Consider the following 18,741-nt stretch of genomic DNA (forward strand, 5'->3'; position numbering starts at 1 on the left):
GCTAGAATACTGTGAGCCAGACTGCATAAACCTGTTACAATACCAAGATATGTCAACAGGTCTACTCAGTAGAGCACTCACGAGTAATCTGAATCGTGGTGGGCTACGTAGCCATATTTATATGGAACAGCGGCCGTTCAGGTGGCGCTGGTAGTCTTGGATAACTAGGAACCGGCTCACCTTAACTGCTTGTTTCGGTCGATGGCGTGAGCTCCCGGCGACCAGGTGAGGTGGGGTGACGGGCCGTGGTGTAGGGGGAAGACTGGTGGTACTGTCTAGACTTCTGGAAAGTAGTTGTGGCTGTAGTTCTTGAATATATTGACGTGATATGATAGAATAGGTGATGATGGAGCAAGCCGAATCTGTTATTGGATGTCAGAGACACTTACTTACCATGGGGATAAAGGACTACAATAGTGACCATGTGGGACAGACACACTTAACGAACCAGTTATTGGATGGCAGAGACACTTACTTACCTGTTAATAGTGACCCCTACTGAAAAAGTTATTGCTCACTTTAACGAAACTCTTAAAACCTTGCTCAAGAACGATAAGGAGTTGATTCCTAAGTTTTTAAGTCGTTCCCCTTCTCTCCCATATCTATATGGTCTTATTAAACACACAAACCCAATAATCCTGCAAAATCTATTATTAGTTCTGTAGGATCTGTGGCATATATAGATTTTCTAAATGGCTTGTCCAAATGCAGGCGATGAGTCACAATAACGTGGCTAATGTATGTTGACCAGACCACACACTAGAAGGTGAAGGGACGACGACGTTTCGGTCCGTCCTGGACCATTCTCAAGTCGATTGTCAATCGACTTGAGAATGGTCCAGAGTAGAGTATGGGTGTAGTAGATTCATACCAGAGTAGAGTATGGGTGTAGTAGACTCCTACTTGAGTAGAGACACATGAACTCTGAACTGATTTAATGAAAATAATACACAATAAATACCACAGCGGAGACTTTGGTATGTATAATGTGAGGCTATAACATATAACCCTCACAGAAAATATATATGCTATAATTTGCATATCATTCAATAAATTATATAAAATAATTAAATACAACTCAATTATAATTCGTATTCTTGAAGAGAATCAAATTAGCTATACTACTATAAGAGAGAATGTTTGTCTCTTTGTTCGAAGTTGGAGGCCAGACGCCTGGGGCCAGCCTCACCCAAATTGGCAAAGGGAATGGTCTGGAGTACGGGATGAACATAGACTGACCAGCCTCGCCACAATTCAAAAGAGAACAGCGTGTCAGGGGTCGCATTCACACCCCCACGACGAGTTTTGATTCTGCTCCCCCCCACCCCCCTCCCCCACAAATAATTTGTTTTATTTGATAATATTTCACATGTAAATATTTTCAAAGCAAACTTTTTCAAAGAATTATTGTCCTTTCGGTAATATGCACCATTATTCGCTCATCTTGGAAAAATTAACAAAAACTTCCTGTTGTCAATAATTTGCCCGTACTAGCATAAAACATGCGATTCTTCCACAGCTTATTAAAACGGTCTCTACCAGAGTAAGGGGTTACTATTCTTTTTGTTCAGTATTTCACACCTCTGAGTTCCTCTCACTGTCCACCACCACGCAATAGACAATTATATTTTTTTATACAAGAGAGAGACAGACAGAGACAAAGGCAGACAGAGGCAGAGACACAGACAGTACATGGATGGATAGACAGATAGATAAATGGATAGATATACAGACAAAAAGATAAATAGATGCATGGATAGACAGATGTATAGAAAGCTAGATGGATATAAAGCTAGATGGATATAAAGCTAGATCGATAGAAAGTTAGATAAATATATAGACAGATAAGTAGATAGATGGATAGAAAGATAAATGGATATGTAAAATGGATAGATGGATATGTGGATGGATAGATAGATGAATAGAGTTGGATGGATAGATGGATGGAAAGATAGATAAATGGGACTGTTGATAAGGATAGATAGATGCATATATAGATGCATCATATATAGATGCATATAGGAATAGCTAGATATATGGGTAGATGACTAGATAGATGGTTAAAAAGATGTATAGATACTTAGAGATAGATAAACCAACAGATAGTTGGAGAAATAGATGAATGGATAGATAGAAGACAGGAAGAGGTAATGCGGCTAACGCTCCTTGTAATTATATATATAAGAAGCAAAATTAAATATTATTTCAGGTTGAAATTTGTTTTATTTGATTCCTCAAAATGATTAAATTTTTAAAAAATCTATACAAATATATCACTCATTTTTACATGGAATTTATTTCCAAACATCGAAATGGCTTTTAAACTAGAAAATACTAATTTATCTCACTATAATGGAGATCACAGACAATTATTCAATATAAATCTACTCTATTGAAAACAATTTACAATACAAAATTAACAGTTACTCCCAAAAAAGAGAATTACAGAAAATATTTTCTCCTCCTTCATGATGCTAACATTCCGTCCTCTCTCTCTTCCTTCTACAGTTGTCACGCCTTTGTCTGCTTCTCACCAGTAACTGAGGGGACGGTGGAGTGGGGAATGGTGGGGAGGACAAGGGGACGGTGGAGTGGGGAATGGTGGGGAGGACCAGGGGACGGTGGAGTGGGGAATGGTGGGGAGGACCAGGGGACGGTGGAGTGGGGAATGGTGGGGAGGACCAGGGGACGGTGGAGTGGGGAATGATGGGGAGGACCAGGGGACGGTGGAGTGGGGAATGGTGGGGAGGACCAGGGGACGGTGAAGTGGGGAATGGTGGGGAGGACCAGGGGACAGTGGAGTGGGGAATGGTGGGGAGGACCAGGGGACAGTGGAGTGGGGAATGGTGGGGAGGACCAGGGGACGGTGGAGTGGGGAATGGTGGGGAGGACCAGGGGACGGTGGAGTGGGGAATGGTGGGGAGGACCAGGAGACGGTGGAGTGGGGAATGGTGGGGAGGACCAGGAGACGGTGGAGTGGGGAATGATGGGGAGGACCAGGGGACGGTGGAGTGGGGAATGGTGGGGAGGACCAGGGGACGGTGGAGTGGGGAATGGTGGGGAGGACCAGGGGACGGTGGAGTGGGGAATGGTGGGGAGGACCAGGGGACGGTGGAGTGGGGAATGGTGGGGAGGACCAGGAGACGGTGGAGTGGGGAATGGTGGGGAGGACCAGGGGACAGTGGAGTGGGGAATGGTGGGGAGGACTAGGGGACAGGGGAGTGGGGAATGGTGGGGAGGACCAGGCGACGGTGGAGTGGGGAATGGTGGGGAGGACCAGGGGACAGTGGAGTGGGGAATGGTGGGGAGGACCAAGGGACAGTGGAGTGGAGAATGGTGGGGAGGACCAGGAGACAGTGGAGTGGGGAATGGTGGGGAGGACCAGGGGACAGTGGAGTGGGGAATGGTGGGGAGAACCAGGGGACGGTGGAGTGGGGAATGGTGGGGAGGACCAGGGGACGGTGAAGTGGGGAATGGAGGGGAGGACCAGGGGACAGTGGAGTGGGGAATGGTGGGGAGGACCAGGGGACGGTGGAGTAGGGAATGGTGGGGAGGACCAGGGGACGGTGGAGTGGGAAATGGTGGGGAGGACCAGGGGACGGTGGAGTGGGGAATGGTGGGGAGGACCAGGGGACGGTGGAGTGGGGAATGGTGGGGAGGACCAGGGGGCAGTGGAGTGGGGGAATGGTGGGGAGGACCAGGGGACGGTGGAGTGGGGAATGGTGGGGAGGACCAGGGGACAGTGGAGTGGGGAATGGTGGGGAGGACCAGGGGACGGTGGAGTGGGGAATGGTGGGGAGGACCAGGATACAGTGGAGTGGGGAATGGTGGGGAGGACCAGGGGACGGTGGAGTGGGGAATGATGGGGAGGACCAGGGGACGGTGGAGTGGGGAATGGTGGGGAGGACCAGGGGACGGTGGAGTGGGCAATGGTGGGGAGGACCAGGGGACGGTGGAGTGGGCAATGGTGGGGAGGACCAGGGGACGGTGGAGTGGGGAATGGTGGGGAGGACCAGGGGACGGTGAAGTGGGGAATGGTGGGGAGTACCAGGAGACGGTGGAGTGGGGAATGTTGGGGAGGACCAGGAGACGGTGGAGTGGGGAATGATGGGGAGGACCAGGGGACGGTGGAGTGGGGAATGGTGGGGAGGACCAGGGGACGGTGGAGTGGGGAATGGTGGGGAGGACCAGGGGACGGTGGAGTGGGGAATGGTGGGGAGGACCAGGGGACGGTGGAGTGGGGAATGGTGGGGAGGACCAGGAGACGGTGGAGTGGGGAATGGTGGGGAGGACCAGGGGACAGTGGAGTGGGGAATGGTGGGGAGGACCAGGGGACAGGGGAGTGGGGAATGGTGGGGAGGACCAGGGGACGGTGGAGTGGGGAATGGTGGGGAGGACCAGGGGACAGTGGAGAGGGGAATGGTGGGGAGGACTAAGGGACAGTGGAGTGGGGAATGGTGGGGAGGACCAGGAGACAGTGGAGTGGGGAATGATGGGGAGGACCAGGGGACAGTGGAGTGGGGAATGGTGGGGAGGACCAGGGGACGGTGGAGTGGGGAATGGTGGGGAGGACCAGGGGACGGTGGAGTGGGGAATGGTGGGGAGGACCAGGGGACGGTGGATCGAGTGGGGAATGGTGGGGAGGACCAGGAGACGGTGGAGTGGGGAATGGTGGGGAGGACCAGGGGACAGTGGAGTGGGGAATGGTGGGGAGGACCAGGGGACGGTGGAGTAGGGAATGGTGGGGAGGACCAGGGGACGGTGGAGTGGGGAATGGTGGGGAGGACCAGGGGACAGTGGAGTGGGGAATGGTGGGGAGGACCAGGGGACGGTGGAGTGGAGAATGGTGGGGAGGACCAGGGGACGGTGGAGTGTGGAATGGTGGGGAGGACCAGGGGACAGTGGAGTGGGGAATGGTGGGGAGGACCAGGGGACAGTGGAGTGGGGAATGGTGGGGAGGACCAGGGGACGGTGGAGTGGGGAATGGTGGGGAGGACCAGGAAACAGTGGAGTGGGGAATGGTGGGGAGGACCAGGGGACGGTGGAGTGGGGAATGGTGGGGAGGACCAGGGGACGGTGGAGTGGGCAATGGTGGGGAGGACCAGGGGACGGTGGAGTGGGGAATGGTGGGGAGGACCAGGGGACAGTGGAGTGGGGAATGGTGGGGAGGACCAGGGGACGGTGGGGTGGGGAATGGTGGGGAGGACCAGGGGACGGTGGAGTAGGGAATGGTGGGGAGGACCAGGGGACGGTGGAGTGGGGAATGGTGGGGAGGACCAGGGGACAGTGGAGTGGGGAATGGTGGGGAGGACCAGGGGACGGTGGAGTGGGGAATGGTGGGGAGGACCAGCTGGGGACGGTGGAGTGGGGAATGGTGGGGAGGACCAGGGGACGGTGGAGTGGGGAATGGTGGGGAGGACCAGGGGACGGTGGAGTGGGGAATGGTGGGGAGGACCAGGGGATGGTGGAGTGGGGAATGTTGGGGAAGACCAGGGGACAGTGGAGTGGGGAATGGTGGGGAGGACCAGGGGACAGTGGAGTGGGGAATGGTGGGGAGGACCAGGGGACGGTGGAGTGGGGAATGGTGGGGAGGACCAGGGGACGGTGGAGTGGGAAATGGTGGGGAGGACCAGGGGACGGTGGAGTGGGGAATGGTGGGGAGGACCAGGGGACAGTGGAGTGGGGAATGGTGGGGAGGACCAGGGGACGGTGGAGTGGGGAATGGTGGGGAGGACCAGGGGACGGTGGAGTGGGGAATGGTGGGGAGGACCAGGGGACAGTGGAGTGGGGAATGGTGGGGAGGACCAGGGGACGGTGGAGTGGGAAATGGTGGGGAGGACCAGGGGACGGTGGAGTGGGGAATGGTGGGGAGGACCAGGAGACGGTGGAGTGGGGAATGGTGGGGAGGACCAGGGGACGGTGGAGTGGGGAATGGTGGGGAGGACCAGGGGGACAGTGGAGTGGGGAATGGTGGGGAGGACCAGGGGACAGTGGAGTGGGGAATGGTGGGCAGGACCAGGGGACAGTGGAGTGGGGAAAGGTGGGGAGGACCAGGTGACGGTGGAGTGGGGAATGGTGGGGAGGACCAAGGGACAGTGGAGTGGGAATGGTGGGGAGGACCAGGGGACAGTGGAGTAGGGAATGGTGGGGAGGACCAGGGGACGGTGGAGTGGGGAATGGGGGGGAGGACCAGGAGACGGTGGAGTGGGGAATGGTGGGCAGGACCAGGGGACGGTGGAGTGGGGAATGGTGGGGAGGACCAGGGGACGGTGGAGTGGGGAATGGTGGGGAGGACCAGGGGACGGTGGAGTGGGGAATGGTGGGGAGGACCAGGGGACGGTGGAGTGGGGAATGGTGGGGAGGACCAGGGGACGGTGGAGTGGGGAATGGTGGGGAGGACCAGGGGACGGTGGAGTGGGGAATGGTGGGGAGGACCAGGGGACAGGTGGAGTGGGGAATGGTGGGGAGGACCAGGGGACAGTGGAGTGGGGAATGGTGGGGAGGACCAGGGGACAGTGGAGTGGGGAATGGTGGGGAGGACCAGGGGACGGTGGAGTGGGGAATGGTGGGGAGGACCATGGGGACGGTGGAGTGGGAAATGGTGGGGAGGACCAGGGGACGGTGGAGTGGGGAATGGTGGGGAGGACCAGGGGACGGTGGAGTGGGGAATGGTGGGGAGGACCAGGGGACGGTGGAGTGGGGAATGGTGGGGAGGACCAGGGGACGGTGGAGTGGGGAATAGGTGGGGAGGACCAGGGGACAGTGGAGTGGGGAATGGTGGGGAGGACCAGGGGACGGTGGAGTGGGGAATGGTGGGGAGGACCAGAGGACGGTGGAGTGGGAATGGTGGGGAGGACCAGGGGACGGTGGAGTGGGGAATGGTGGGGAGGACCAGGGGACAGTGGAGTGGGGAATGGTGGGGAGGACCAGGGGACGGTGGAGTGGGGAATGATGGGGAGGACCAGGAGACGGTGGAGTGGGGAATAGTGGGGAGGACCAGGGGACAGTGGAGTGGGGAATGGTGGGGAGGACCAGGGGACGGTGGAGTGGGGAATGGTGGGGAGGACCAGGGGACAGTGGAGTGGGGAATGGTGGGGAGGGCCAGGGAACGGTGGAGTGGGGAATGGTGGGGAGGACCAGGGGACGGTGGAGTGGGGAATGGTGGGGAGAACCAGGGGACGGTGGAGTGGGGAATGGTGGGGAGGACCAAGGGGACGGTGGAGTGGGCAATGGTGGGGAAGACCAAGGGGACGGTGGAGTGGGGAATGGTGGGGAGGACCAAGGGGACGGTGGAGTGGGGAATGGTGGGGAGAACCAGGGGACGGTGGAGTGGGGAATGGTGGGGAGGACCAGGAGACGGTGGAGTGGGCAATGGTGGGGAGGACCAGGGAACAGTGGAGTGGGGAATGGTGGGGAGGACCAGGGGACAGTGGAGTGGGGAATGGTGGGGAGGGCCAGGGGACGGTGGAGTGGGGAATGGTGGGGAGGACCAGGGGACGGTGGAGTGGGGAATGGTGGGGAGAACCAGGGGACGGTGGAGTGGGGAATGGTGGGGAGAACCAGGGGACGGTGGAGTGGGGAATGGTGGGGAGGACCAAGGGGACGGTGGAGTGGGCAATGGTGGGGAAGACCAAGGGGACGGTGGAGTGGGGAATGGTGGGGAGGACCAAGGGGACGGTGGAGTGGGGAATGGTGGGGAGAACCAGGGGACGGTGGAGTGGGGAATGGTGGGGAGGACCAGGAGACGGTGGAGTGGGCAATGGTGGGGAGGACCAGGAGACGGTGGAGTGGGGAATGGTGGGGTGGACCAGGGGACGGTGGAGTGGGGAATGGTGGGGAGGACCAGGGGACGGTGGAGTGGGGAATGGTGGGGTGGACCAGGGGATGGTGGAGTGGGGAATGGTGGGGAGGACCAGGGGACAGTGGAGTGGGGAATGGTGGGGAGGACCAGGGGACGGTTGAGTGGGGAATGGTGGGGGAGGACCAGGGGACGGTTGAGTGGGGAATAGTGGGGAGGACCAGGGGACGGTGGAGTGGGGAATGGTGGGGAGGACCAGGGGACAGTGGAGTGGGCAATGGTGGGGAGGACCAGGAGACGGTGGAGTGGGGAATGGTGGGGGAGGACCAGGGGACGGTGGAGTGGGTAATGGTGGGGAGGACCAGGGGACGGTGGAGTGGGGAATGGTGGGGAGGACCAGGGGACGGTGGAGTGGGGAATGGTGGGGGAGGACCAGGGGACGGTGGAGTGGGGAATGGTGGGGAGGACCAGAGGACGGTGGAGTGGGGAATGGTGGGGAGGACCAGGAGACGGTGGAGTGGGGAATAGTGGGGAGGACCAGGGGACGGTGGAGTGGGGAATGGTGGGGAGGACCAGGGGACGGTGGAGTGGGGAATGGTGGGGAGGACCAGGGGACGGTGGAGTGGGGAATGGTGGGGAGGACCAGGGGACGGTGGAGTGGGGAATGGTGGGGAGGACCAGGGGACGGTGGAGTGGGGAATGGTGGGGAGGACCAGGGGACGGTGGAGTGGGGAATGGTGGGGAGGACCAGGGGACGGTGGAGTGGGGAATGGTGGGGAGGACCAGGGGACGGTGGAGTGGGGAATGGTGGGGAGGACCAGGGGACGGTGGAGTGGGGAATGGTGGTGAGGACCAGGGGACGGTGGAGTGGGGAATGGTGGTGAGGACCAAGGGGTTGGTGGAGTGGGGAATGGTGGGGAGGACCAGGGGACGGTGGAGTGGGGAATGGTGGGGAGGACCAAGGGGATGGTGGAGTGGGGAATGGTGGGGAGAACCAGGGGACGGTGGACTGGGGAATGGTGGGGAGGACCAAGGGGATGGTGGAGTGGGGAATGGTGGGGAGAACCAGGGGACGGTGGACTGGGGAATGGTGGGGAGGACCATGGGACGGTGGAGTGGGGAATGGTGGGGAGGACCAAGGGACGGTGGAGTGGGGAATGGTGGGGAGGACCAGGGGACGGTGGAGTGGGGAATGGTGGGGAGGACCAGGGGACGGTGGGGTGGGGAATGGTGGGGAGGACCAGGGGACGGTGGGGTGGGGAATGGTGGGGAGGACCAGGGGACGGTGGAGTGGGGAATGGTGGCATTGATAAAGGCAATTATAGGATTGGAGTTCTATCTCCAATTAACTAGTTCATTGGGTTGTCATATATGTTTATAGTTATAATATAGTAACATAATGTTCACTACATGTTCGTTGAATACTTTACAACACGAGGGCGATGTTTATATGTGTCTCCGACCCTTCCTGTCATTTATGTGTCACGTCACACATCGTGATACGTTCTAAATGTATCCTTCGGAACACTGAATATATAACTGTCTGTATACACTTTACTCTATGATTTTTCAGTATTAATACAGTATGTTTTTAAAGTATGAATACAGTATGTTTTTAAAGTATGGATACTGTTTGTTTTAAAGTATGAATACTGTATGTTTTTAAAATATAAATTCTGAATGTTTTAAAGTATGAATACTGTATGTTTTAAAGTATGAATACTATATGTTTTAAAGTATGAATACTGTATGTTTTAAAGTATGAATACTGTATGTTTTAAAGTATGAATACTGTATGTTTTTAAAGTATGAATACTATTTGTTTTAAATTATGAGTATTAAATGTTTTAAAGAATGAATACTGTATGTTTTAAAGTATGAATACTGTATGTTTTACAGTATGAATACTTCATATTTTAAGGTATGAAAACTGTATGTTTTAAAGTATGAATACTGTATGTTTTAAAGTATGAATACTTCATATTTTAATGTATGAATACTGCATGTTTTAAAGTATGAACACTGTATGTTTTAAAGTATGAATACTGTATGTTTTTACACTGTATTGCATATGACTGTTTATGCACTGCAAGATATCCATTCCTTACACCACTACACCATCCCCCACTACACCCCAGAGGCCGGACGAAGTGTTTGCCAGGGTGCTTAAAGAATGCAAAGAGGAGTTTTGCGAGCCGTTGTCTACCATATTTAATAATTCATTAGAGACAGGCAGAGTGTCTGACTCTGTCGTGGAAGGTTGCTAATGTGGTACCAATTTTCAAGAGAGAGGGGAAAGATCATTTGCGTCGAACTATCGGCCAATTAACGTCTAGTCGGAAAATTGATTGAATCGAAAATTTCAAAAGCCATTCGTCTACTGCTTGAAAAACATGGATTGGTAAATGATTCACAACATGGTTTAACTAAGAGCCGCTCAAATTTGATCAATTTGATGTCATTCTATTCCAGCATAGTTGAGGCAGTTGATAGTGTAAAGATTTGTAATGTTGTGTACATTGACTTTAGCAAAGCTTTTGATACAGTGCCACATGAATGATTAAACAGATAGAGGTTCACAGAATTTGTGGTGCTATATTAAGTTGGATTACGGCATGGCTATACTATAGGAAAGACATATTTATGAATGACTTTGAGTGGATATAAATAGCTGCCGCGTATGGGCCAATAGGCCTTCTACAGTTACCTTGATTTTTTGAACATCATCCCTTCATTACACCATCCCTGGAGTTTAAGTGTATAAGTTACCTAATGCTTGGACAAAGAGTGTCTTTGTTCCTATCCCCAAACCACATTCAGATAATTATGGGCCCATATCTCTAACATCGTTTGTGTGTAAAGTACTTGAACACATTGTCCTCAGCCGACTCATGTATCGTATACAGGGGCACCTGTCACCCCAACTGTTTGGGTTTATGCCCGGGCTCAGTACACAACACTGTTTGGCTGAGTACTTGGCTCATTCAAACTTTCCCTGTCTCCATCGATCTAGCAGCAGCCTCTGACAGTGTAAACAGGAAAATCACACCAAAACAGCTGGGAATACAAGGTCCATTGCTGTAATGGATATTGGGTTTATTTTAATTTATTTATTTATAAATTCATTTTTATTAGACAATGATTACGTTTGACTGTACGAGGCTATGATTACTGAAGACTGCACGAGGCTATGATTACTGTTGACTGCACGAGGCTATGATTACTGTTGACTGTACGAGGCTATGATTACTGAAGACTGCACGAGGCTATGATTACTGTTGACTGCACGAGGCAATGATTACTGTTGACTGCACGAGGCAATGATTACTGTTGACTGTACGAGGCAATGATTACTGTTGACTGTACGAGGCTATGATTACTGTTGACTGTACGAGGCAATGATTACTGTTGACTGCACGAGGCAATGATTACTGTTGACTGTACGAGGCAATGATTACTGTTGACTGTACGAGGCTATGATTACTGTTGACTGTACGAGGCTATGATTACTGAAGACTGCACGAGGCTATGATTACTGTTGACTGTACGAGGCTATGATTACTGTTGACTGTACGAGGCTATGATTACTGAAGACTGCACGAGGCTATGATTACTGTTGACTGCACGAGGCAATGATTACTGTTGACTGTACGAGGCAATGATTACTGTTGACTGTACGAGGCTATGATTACTTTTATCTTCTCTGCTTCTTTCCCCTTAATAATTGAAAACTAATAAGAACATATTTTGAACTCTCGGGTGGTTGCTGATAGCTAAAGTTAAAACTGCAAATCATACGTTCAGACACATTAAGTATCTATCTATATGGAACACTTAAAGCTGCTGTGACGATCAGACTTATTAGGTAGTGAAAAAGTGCGGGTAACAAGCAGTTATATATATATATATATATATATATATATATATATATATATATATATATATATATATATATATATATATATATATATATATATATATATATATATATATATATATATATATTCAAGGGACGAGCCATTGTGTCAACTTAAAGTACTCGAAGTGGGAGTGAAAATCGAAAATTGTCGCATGGAAGGATACTAAACAAATAGTACAGAAAGTATCCCTCAACTCCAAGTATCCCTCAACTCCGAGTTTACTGTAAAGCAACACCCACCATGGCAAGAGTGCCACGTGCACGAGAGGAGAACACTACACGTCGTTGTTCACAAGCACAGTTCACATTCTGGTGAACACGTGAGTGTGTTAGCGACGTCGTCAAGAGAAAAGTGGACCATCTGGCCGCCCTGGAAGATGAGAGGCGGCCCGCGCGGGGAACAGGAGACGCGCCATATTAAGAGAGGCGAGAGGAACCCCGTCACCCGATACTGCTTTGTGGGTGCTCAAGTTGAGCCCTTCACAGCCGGGTCCAGGACCAGGCCAGGGAAGGACGAGCGAGTGTGTCACGCTATGTGGGTGCTCAAGTTGAGCCCTTCACACCCGGGTCCAGGACCAGGCCAGGGAAGGACGGGCGAGTGTGTCACGCTTTGTGGGTGCTCAAGTTGAGCCCTTCACACCCGGGTCCAGGACCAGGCCAGGGAAAGACGGACGAGTGTGTCACGCTATGATATCCGTTTTTAGCTACTTTCTAAGTAGCTAAAGTGTCACTAAGTTACGCTGGCTTGGCTCTGCTCAGGCAACACAAGTGTCATTAAGATATCCTTGGCTTGTCTAAGGTGTTCAGGGAGGGTGTTTGTGGTGTAAAACCGGCAGTCTGCTTGAGTGACAGACTGTTTGTGCAGAGAATGCTTGAGTTTGGGCTTCTTGAGCATTCTCTGTACAAGCAACAGGCTGCTCAGTGCTGTGGAAGCACTTAGGCACTCAAGTCTGGAATATATTCTCAGCTCTGCTCTTCGGGACTTGATCTCTAACTGCGCGAGAGCAAAGTCCGAACCTTTTCAGATCTAGCGACGAGAAAATTCCTCTTTAATATATTTTTCCCGACAGGACGAAGCCGGTTGGGCAAGGAACAAATCGTTAACGCGGCTTCGTTAACCGGGTCGTTAAACCCATTACGGTAAACCTTAATGGTTTAGGTCAATTGTTGTTTTTGGAAGTCAATTTTGATTAAGTTATTATCAGGCAAGAAGGATTTTTTTGTTATCACACGTGAGGCTGGTGTCTTTGTCACACGTGAGGCTGGTGTCTTTGTCACACGTGAGGCTGGTGTCTTTGTCACACGTGAGGCTGGTGTCTTTGTCACACGTGAGGCTGGTGTCTTTGTCACACGTGAGGCTGGTGTCTTTGTCACACGTGAGGCTGGTGTCTTTGTCACACGTGAGGCTGGTGTCTTTGTCACACGTGAGGCTGGTGTCTTTGTCACACGTGAGGCTGGTGTCTTTGTCACACGTGAGGCTGGTGTCTTTGTCACACGTGAGGCTGGTGTCTTTGTCACACGTGAGGCTGGTGTCTTTGTCACACGTGAGGCTGGTGTCTTTGTCACACGTGAGGCTGGTGTCTTTGTCACACGTGAGGCTGGTGTCTTTGTCACACGTGAGGCTGGTGTCTTTGTCACACGTGAGGCTAGTGTCTTTGTCACACGTGAGGCTGGTGTCTTTGTCACACGTGAGGCTAGTGTCTTTGTCACACGTGAGGCTGGTGTCTTTGTCACACGTGAGGCTGGTGTCTTTGTCACACGTGAGGCTGGTGTCTTTGTCACACGTGAGGCTGGTGTCTTTGTCACACGTGAGGCTGGTGTCTTTGTCACACGTGAGGCTGGTGTCTTTGTCACACGTGAGGCTGGTGTCTTTGTCACACGTGAGGCTGGTGTCTTTGTCACACGTGAGGCTAGTGTCTTTGTCACACGTGAGGCTGGTGTCTTTGTCACACGTGAGGCTGGTGTCTTTGTCACACGTGAGGCTGGTGTCTTTGTCACACGTGAGGCTGGTGTCTTTGTCACACGTGAGGCTGGTGTCTTTGTCACACGTGAGGCTGGTGTCTTTGTCACACGTGAGGCTGGTGTCTTTGTCACACGTGAGGCTGGTGTCTTTGTCACACGTGAGGCTGGTGTCTTTGTCACACGTGAGGCTAGTGTCTTTGTCACACGTGAGGCTGGTGTCTTTGTCACACGTGAGGCTGGTGTCTTTGTCACACGTGAGGCTGGTGTCTTTGTCACACGTGAGGCTGGTGTCTTTGTCACACGTGAGGCTGGTGTCTTTGTCACACGTGAGGCTGGTGTCTTTGTCACACGGGAGGCTGGTGTCTTTGTCACACGTGAGGCTGGTGTCTTTGTCACACGTGAGGCTGGTGTCTTTGTCACACGTGAGGCTGGTATCTTTGTCACACGGGAGGCTGGTGTCTTTGTCACACGTGAGGCTGGTGTCTTTGTCACACGTGAGGCTGGTGTCTTTGTCACACGTGAGGCTGGTGTCTTTGTCACACGTGAGGCTAGTGTCTTTGTCACACGTAAGGCTGGTGTCTTTGTCACACGTGAGGCTGGTGTCTTTGTCACACGTGAGGCTAGTGTCTTTGTCACACGTGAGGCTGGTGTCTTTGTCACACGTAAGGCTGGTGTCTTTGTCACACGTGAGGCTGGTGTCTTTGTCACACGTGAGGCTGGTGTCTTTGTCACACGTGAGGCTAGTGTCTTTGTCACACGTGAGGCTGGTGTCTTTGTCACACGTGAGGCTGGTGTCTTTGTCACACGTGAGGCTGGTGTCTTTGTCACACGTGAGGCTAGTGTCTTTGTTCCACGTGAGGCTAGTGTCTTTGTCACACGTGAGGCTGGTGTCTTTGTCACACGTGAGGCTGGTGTCTTTGTCACACGTGAGGCTGGTGTCTTTGTCACACGTGAGGCTGGTGTCTTTGTCACACGTGAGGCAGGTGTCTTTGTCATACGTGAGGCTAGTGTCTTTGTCACACGTGAGGCTGGTGTCTTTGTCACACGTGAGGCTAGTGTCTTTGTCACACGTGAGGCTAGTGTCTTTGTCACACGTGAGGCTGGTGTCTTTGTCACACGTGAGGCTGATGTCTTTGTCACACGTGAGGCTGGTGTCTTTGTCACACGTGAGGCTAGTGTCTTTGTCACACGTGAGGCTAGTGTCTTTGTCACACGTGAGGCTAGTGTCTTTGTCACACGTGAGGCTGGTGTCTTTGTCACACGTGAGGCTGGTGTCTTTGTCACACGTGAGGCTAGTGTCTTTGTCACACGTGAGGCTGGTGTCTTTGTCACACGTGAGGCTAGTGTCTTTGTCACACGTGAGGCTGGTGTCTTTGTCACACGTGAGGCTAGTGTCTTTGTCACACGTGAGGCTGGTGTCTTTGTCACACGTGAGGCTGGTGTCTTTGTCACACGTGAGGCTGGTGTCTTTGTCACACGTGAGGCTGGTGTCTTTGTCACACGTGAGGCTGGTGTCTTTGTCACACGTGAGGCTGGTGTCTTTGTCACACGTGAGGCTGGTGTCTTTGTCACACGTGAGGCTGGTGTCTTTGTCACACGTGAGGCTGGTGTCTTTGTCACACGTGAGGCTGGTGTCTTTGTCACACGTGAGGCTGGTGTCTTTGTCACACATGAGGCTGGTGTCTTTGTCACACGTGAGGCTGGTGTCTTTGTCACACGTGAGGCTGGTGTCTTTATCACACGTGAGGCTGGTGTCTTTGTCACACGTGAGGCTAGTGTCTTTGTCACATGTGAGGCTGGTGTCTTTGTCACACGTGAGGCTGGTGTCTTTGTCACACATGAGGCTAGTGTCTTTGTCACACGTGAGGCTGGTGTCTTTGTCACACGTGAGGCTGGTGTCTTTGTCACACGTGAGGCTGGTGTCTTTGTCACACATGAGGCTGGTGTCTTTGTCACACGTGGTGTCTGTGTCATGTTTAAGGCAAGTTTATTTTAATTCCATTCTTCTGACATGTAATAAAAATTCTATAACTTGTCACAAATAAAATTCTTTTCATCAAATTTTGTAAGAAAATTTCACTGAATGACCCGATAGAATATGACATAACGATTGATTTGTCACTTTTGACAGCAAATCACACAGAGATGAGGCGGGAGACGCTGCCAGCATCAGGGCGCTGGCTGATGAATACTTAGGACGGCGACAAGCACCGTGATTAATGGCTGGCGCCCTAGACGGCTTCAAGACATACATTAAACACGTGTCGAACTAACGACGGGTGTTGGGGCAGGATATGTGTCTGCCATCCCATCTTCATGCCCAAACACCCGGGGGTATAAAAGACTTCATCGGGGTACCCGGCGTTGCCCCGGGTCTGTCTGTCTTGTCATCTATTTATCTATCTATCAGTCTAAGTCATCTATTTATCTATCCACTTGTCCATCCATTTCTCCAACTGTCTATTCATCTATCCATCGATTCATTTGTTCATCTATTCATCGATTTTCTTTCGATCTGTTTCTCCATCTATCCTTCCTTCCATGTATCTTTGCAGAATATAATAGTTACCCCATTTGAATGTATGGTTCTTCAGTTTTCTATTGGAGCTGGAGGTTCAGAATATAATTTTCCTGTTTTATAGTACTACGGCCTTACTTTAAATAACAGGAAATATATGTTAGTTTTCCCGAGATCAATGAATAATGGTGTATATTTTTATAAGGAAAAAGTCTTTAATTTTCGTTATTAATTTCGCAGGTATCGTGGCGGGCAGTGCCAAAACCGTTGTAGGGGTTTGAATGTGGCACTGGCACGCTGTTCCCTTTTGAATTCTAGCGACCCCGACCAGCCTATGATCATCCCCTACCCCACACCATTCCCTCTGCCAATTTAGGTGAAGCTAGCCCCAAGCGTCTGGCCTCCAGCTTTGGACAGGCAAATTGATATTCTATCTTATAGTACAAACTTTTCACTAGAATACCTGTAACCTCCATCAATATTTAACAGAATATGCTCTTGCTAGTTCTTACTGAATACGACCACTGATATTACAAATTTGTCTCAATATATATATATATATATATATATATATATATATATATATATATATATATATATATATATATATATATATATATATATATATATATATATATATATATGTCGTACCTAGTAGCCAGAACGCACTTCTCAGCCTACTATGCAAGGCCCGATTTGCCTAATAAGCCAAGTTTTCATGAATTAATTGTTTTTCGACAACCTAACCTACCTAACCTAACCTAACCTAACTTTTTCGGCTACCTAACCCAACCTAACCTAAAAAGATAGGTTAGGTTAGGTTAGGTAGGGTTGGTTAGGTTCGGTCCGATATCAACGTTAATTTTAACTCCAATAAAAAAAATGTCCTCATACATAATGAAATGGGTTGCTTTATCATTTCATAAGAAAAAAAATAGAGAAAAAATATTAATTCATGAAAACTTGACTTATTAGGCAAATCGGGCCTCGCATAGTAGGCTGAGAAGTGAGTTCTGGCTACTAGGCACGACATATATATATATATATATATATATATATATATATATATATACTACCTAACCTACCTAATCTAACCTAACCTAACTTTTTCGGCTACCTAACCAAACCTAACCTATGAAGATAGGTTAGGTTAGGTTAGGTAGGGTTGGTTAGGTTCGGTCATATATCTACGTTAATTTTAACTCCAATAAAAAAAAATTGACCTCATACATAATGAAATGGGTAGCTTTATCATTTCATAAGAAAAAAATTAGAAAAAATATATTAATTCAGGAAAACTTGGCTTATTAGGCAAATTGGGCCTTGAATAGTAGGCCAAAAAGTGAGTTCTGGCTACTAGGTACGACATATATATACATATATATATATATATATATATATATATATATATATATATATATATATATATATATATATATATATATATATATATATATATGTATATATATATTAGTATATTTTGGTAGCAGTCTTTCCTGTAGACATATATTACGCACCAGACTCCGCACCAATATAGAAGCATCAAGAAATATGGGCCAATAGGCCCTTTGCAGTTACTTCCATTCTTCCCTTTAACTTACCCAATATTATACCCATTGTTCCGTGTTCTGTCTTGTGTTGAAAGTTTGTTTTCACCTCATCCAAAACTGTTGTAACATATCACCTCACCCAAATGCTGTAACACTGTAAAAGTGTTTGGTTTAGTTTTATTTAATACATAGAGATATATGAGTCTCAGACAAGAATTTGAGAAGGCACCAGTTTGGTCGGCCTGAGACTCACACCTCTAAGCGTTAATGACCTCAAGTGACCTGAGGTCAGATCATGCGAATTCCACCTTGCTTCTGCTAATCTTATAATTGGAGCCTGGTAGCCTTCAAACATGCCGACGTTTAAGGAGTGGCTTGGTAGAGTACCTCGGGCTATCTACTTGTGGACGGAGTTAGGTACTAAGTTCCCCAATATATACTCGGAGAGCTATCGATTCGGGAGGATAAGACAGAAGACCAGGCAGCAGAGCAGGAGGACAACAGCCGAGACAGGCTGTCGGTCGGACGGGGGTGACGCTGCCTGACAGCTGCAGACTCCCCCCCCCCCCCCTCTATCCAGCTATAGGCAGACACTTGGTGAGTTGAACATTAAGGTGACTTGGTCGTGTTTACATATGTTGTGTGATGATCAGGGGCAGTCAGTTGTAGTGTTCTTGAATTCTTGGCTGATGACTCACTTTGCATATAAATCTTGAACATTTGAATTGCTTAAAGTATGATAGTTATCATGTGAAATATAATTGAATTTATTATTTAAATTGTCTTTAACTTAGTTCCCTAGAGTTTTTGAGTTGAGGTGAGAAAGCCTCTGCGGTTTCATGATTTAATGAGTACATGATACAGATGGAATGGACTACTAATGAATTCGTGTTAACATCTTTGAGAATTTGGTTATACAGACAAGTTCCATTCCTTGTCTTGTATGTAATGGTCTTGAATGGATGGTGGCAGCATTTCTACTTCTACTATCTAC

This window comes from Procambarus clarkii, chromosome 3 (assembly GCF_040958095.1).
Source record: "Procambarus clarkii isolate CNS0578487 chromosome 3, FALCON_Pclarkii_2.0, whole genome shotgun sequence".
Lineage (NCBI taxonomy): Eukaryota > Metazoa > Arthropoda > Malacostraca > Decapoda > Cambaridae > Procambarus > Procambarus clarkii.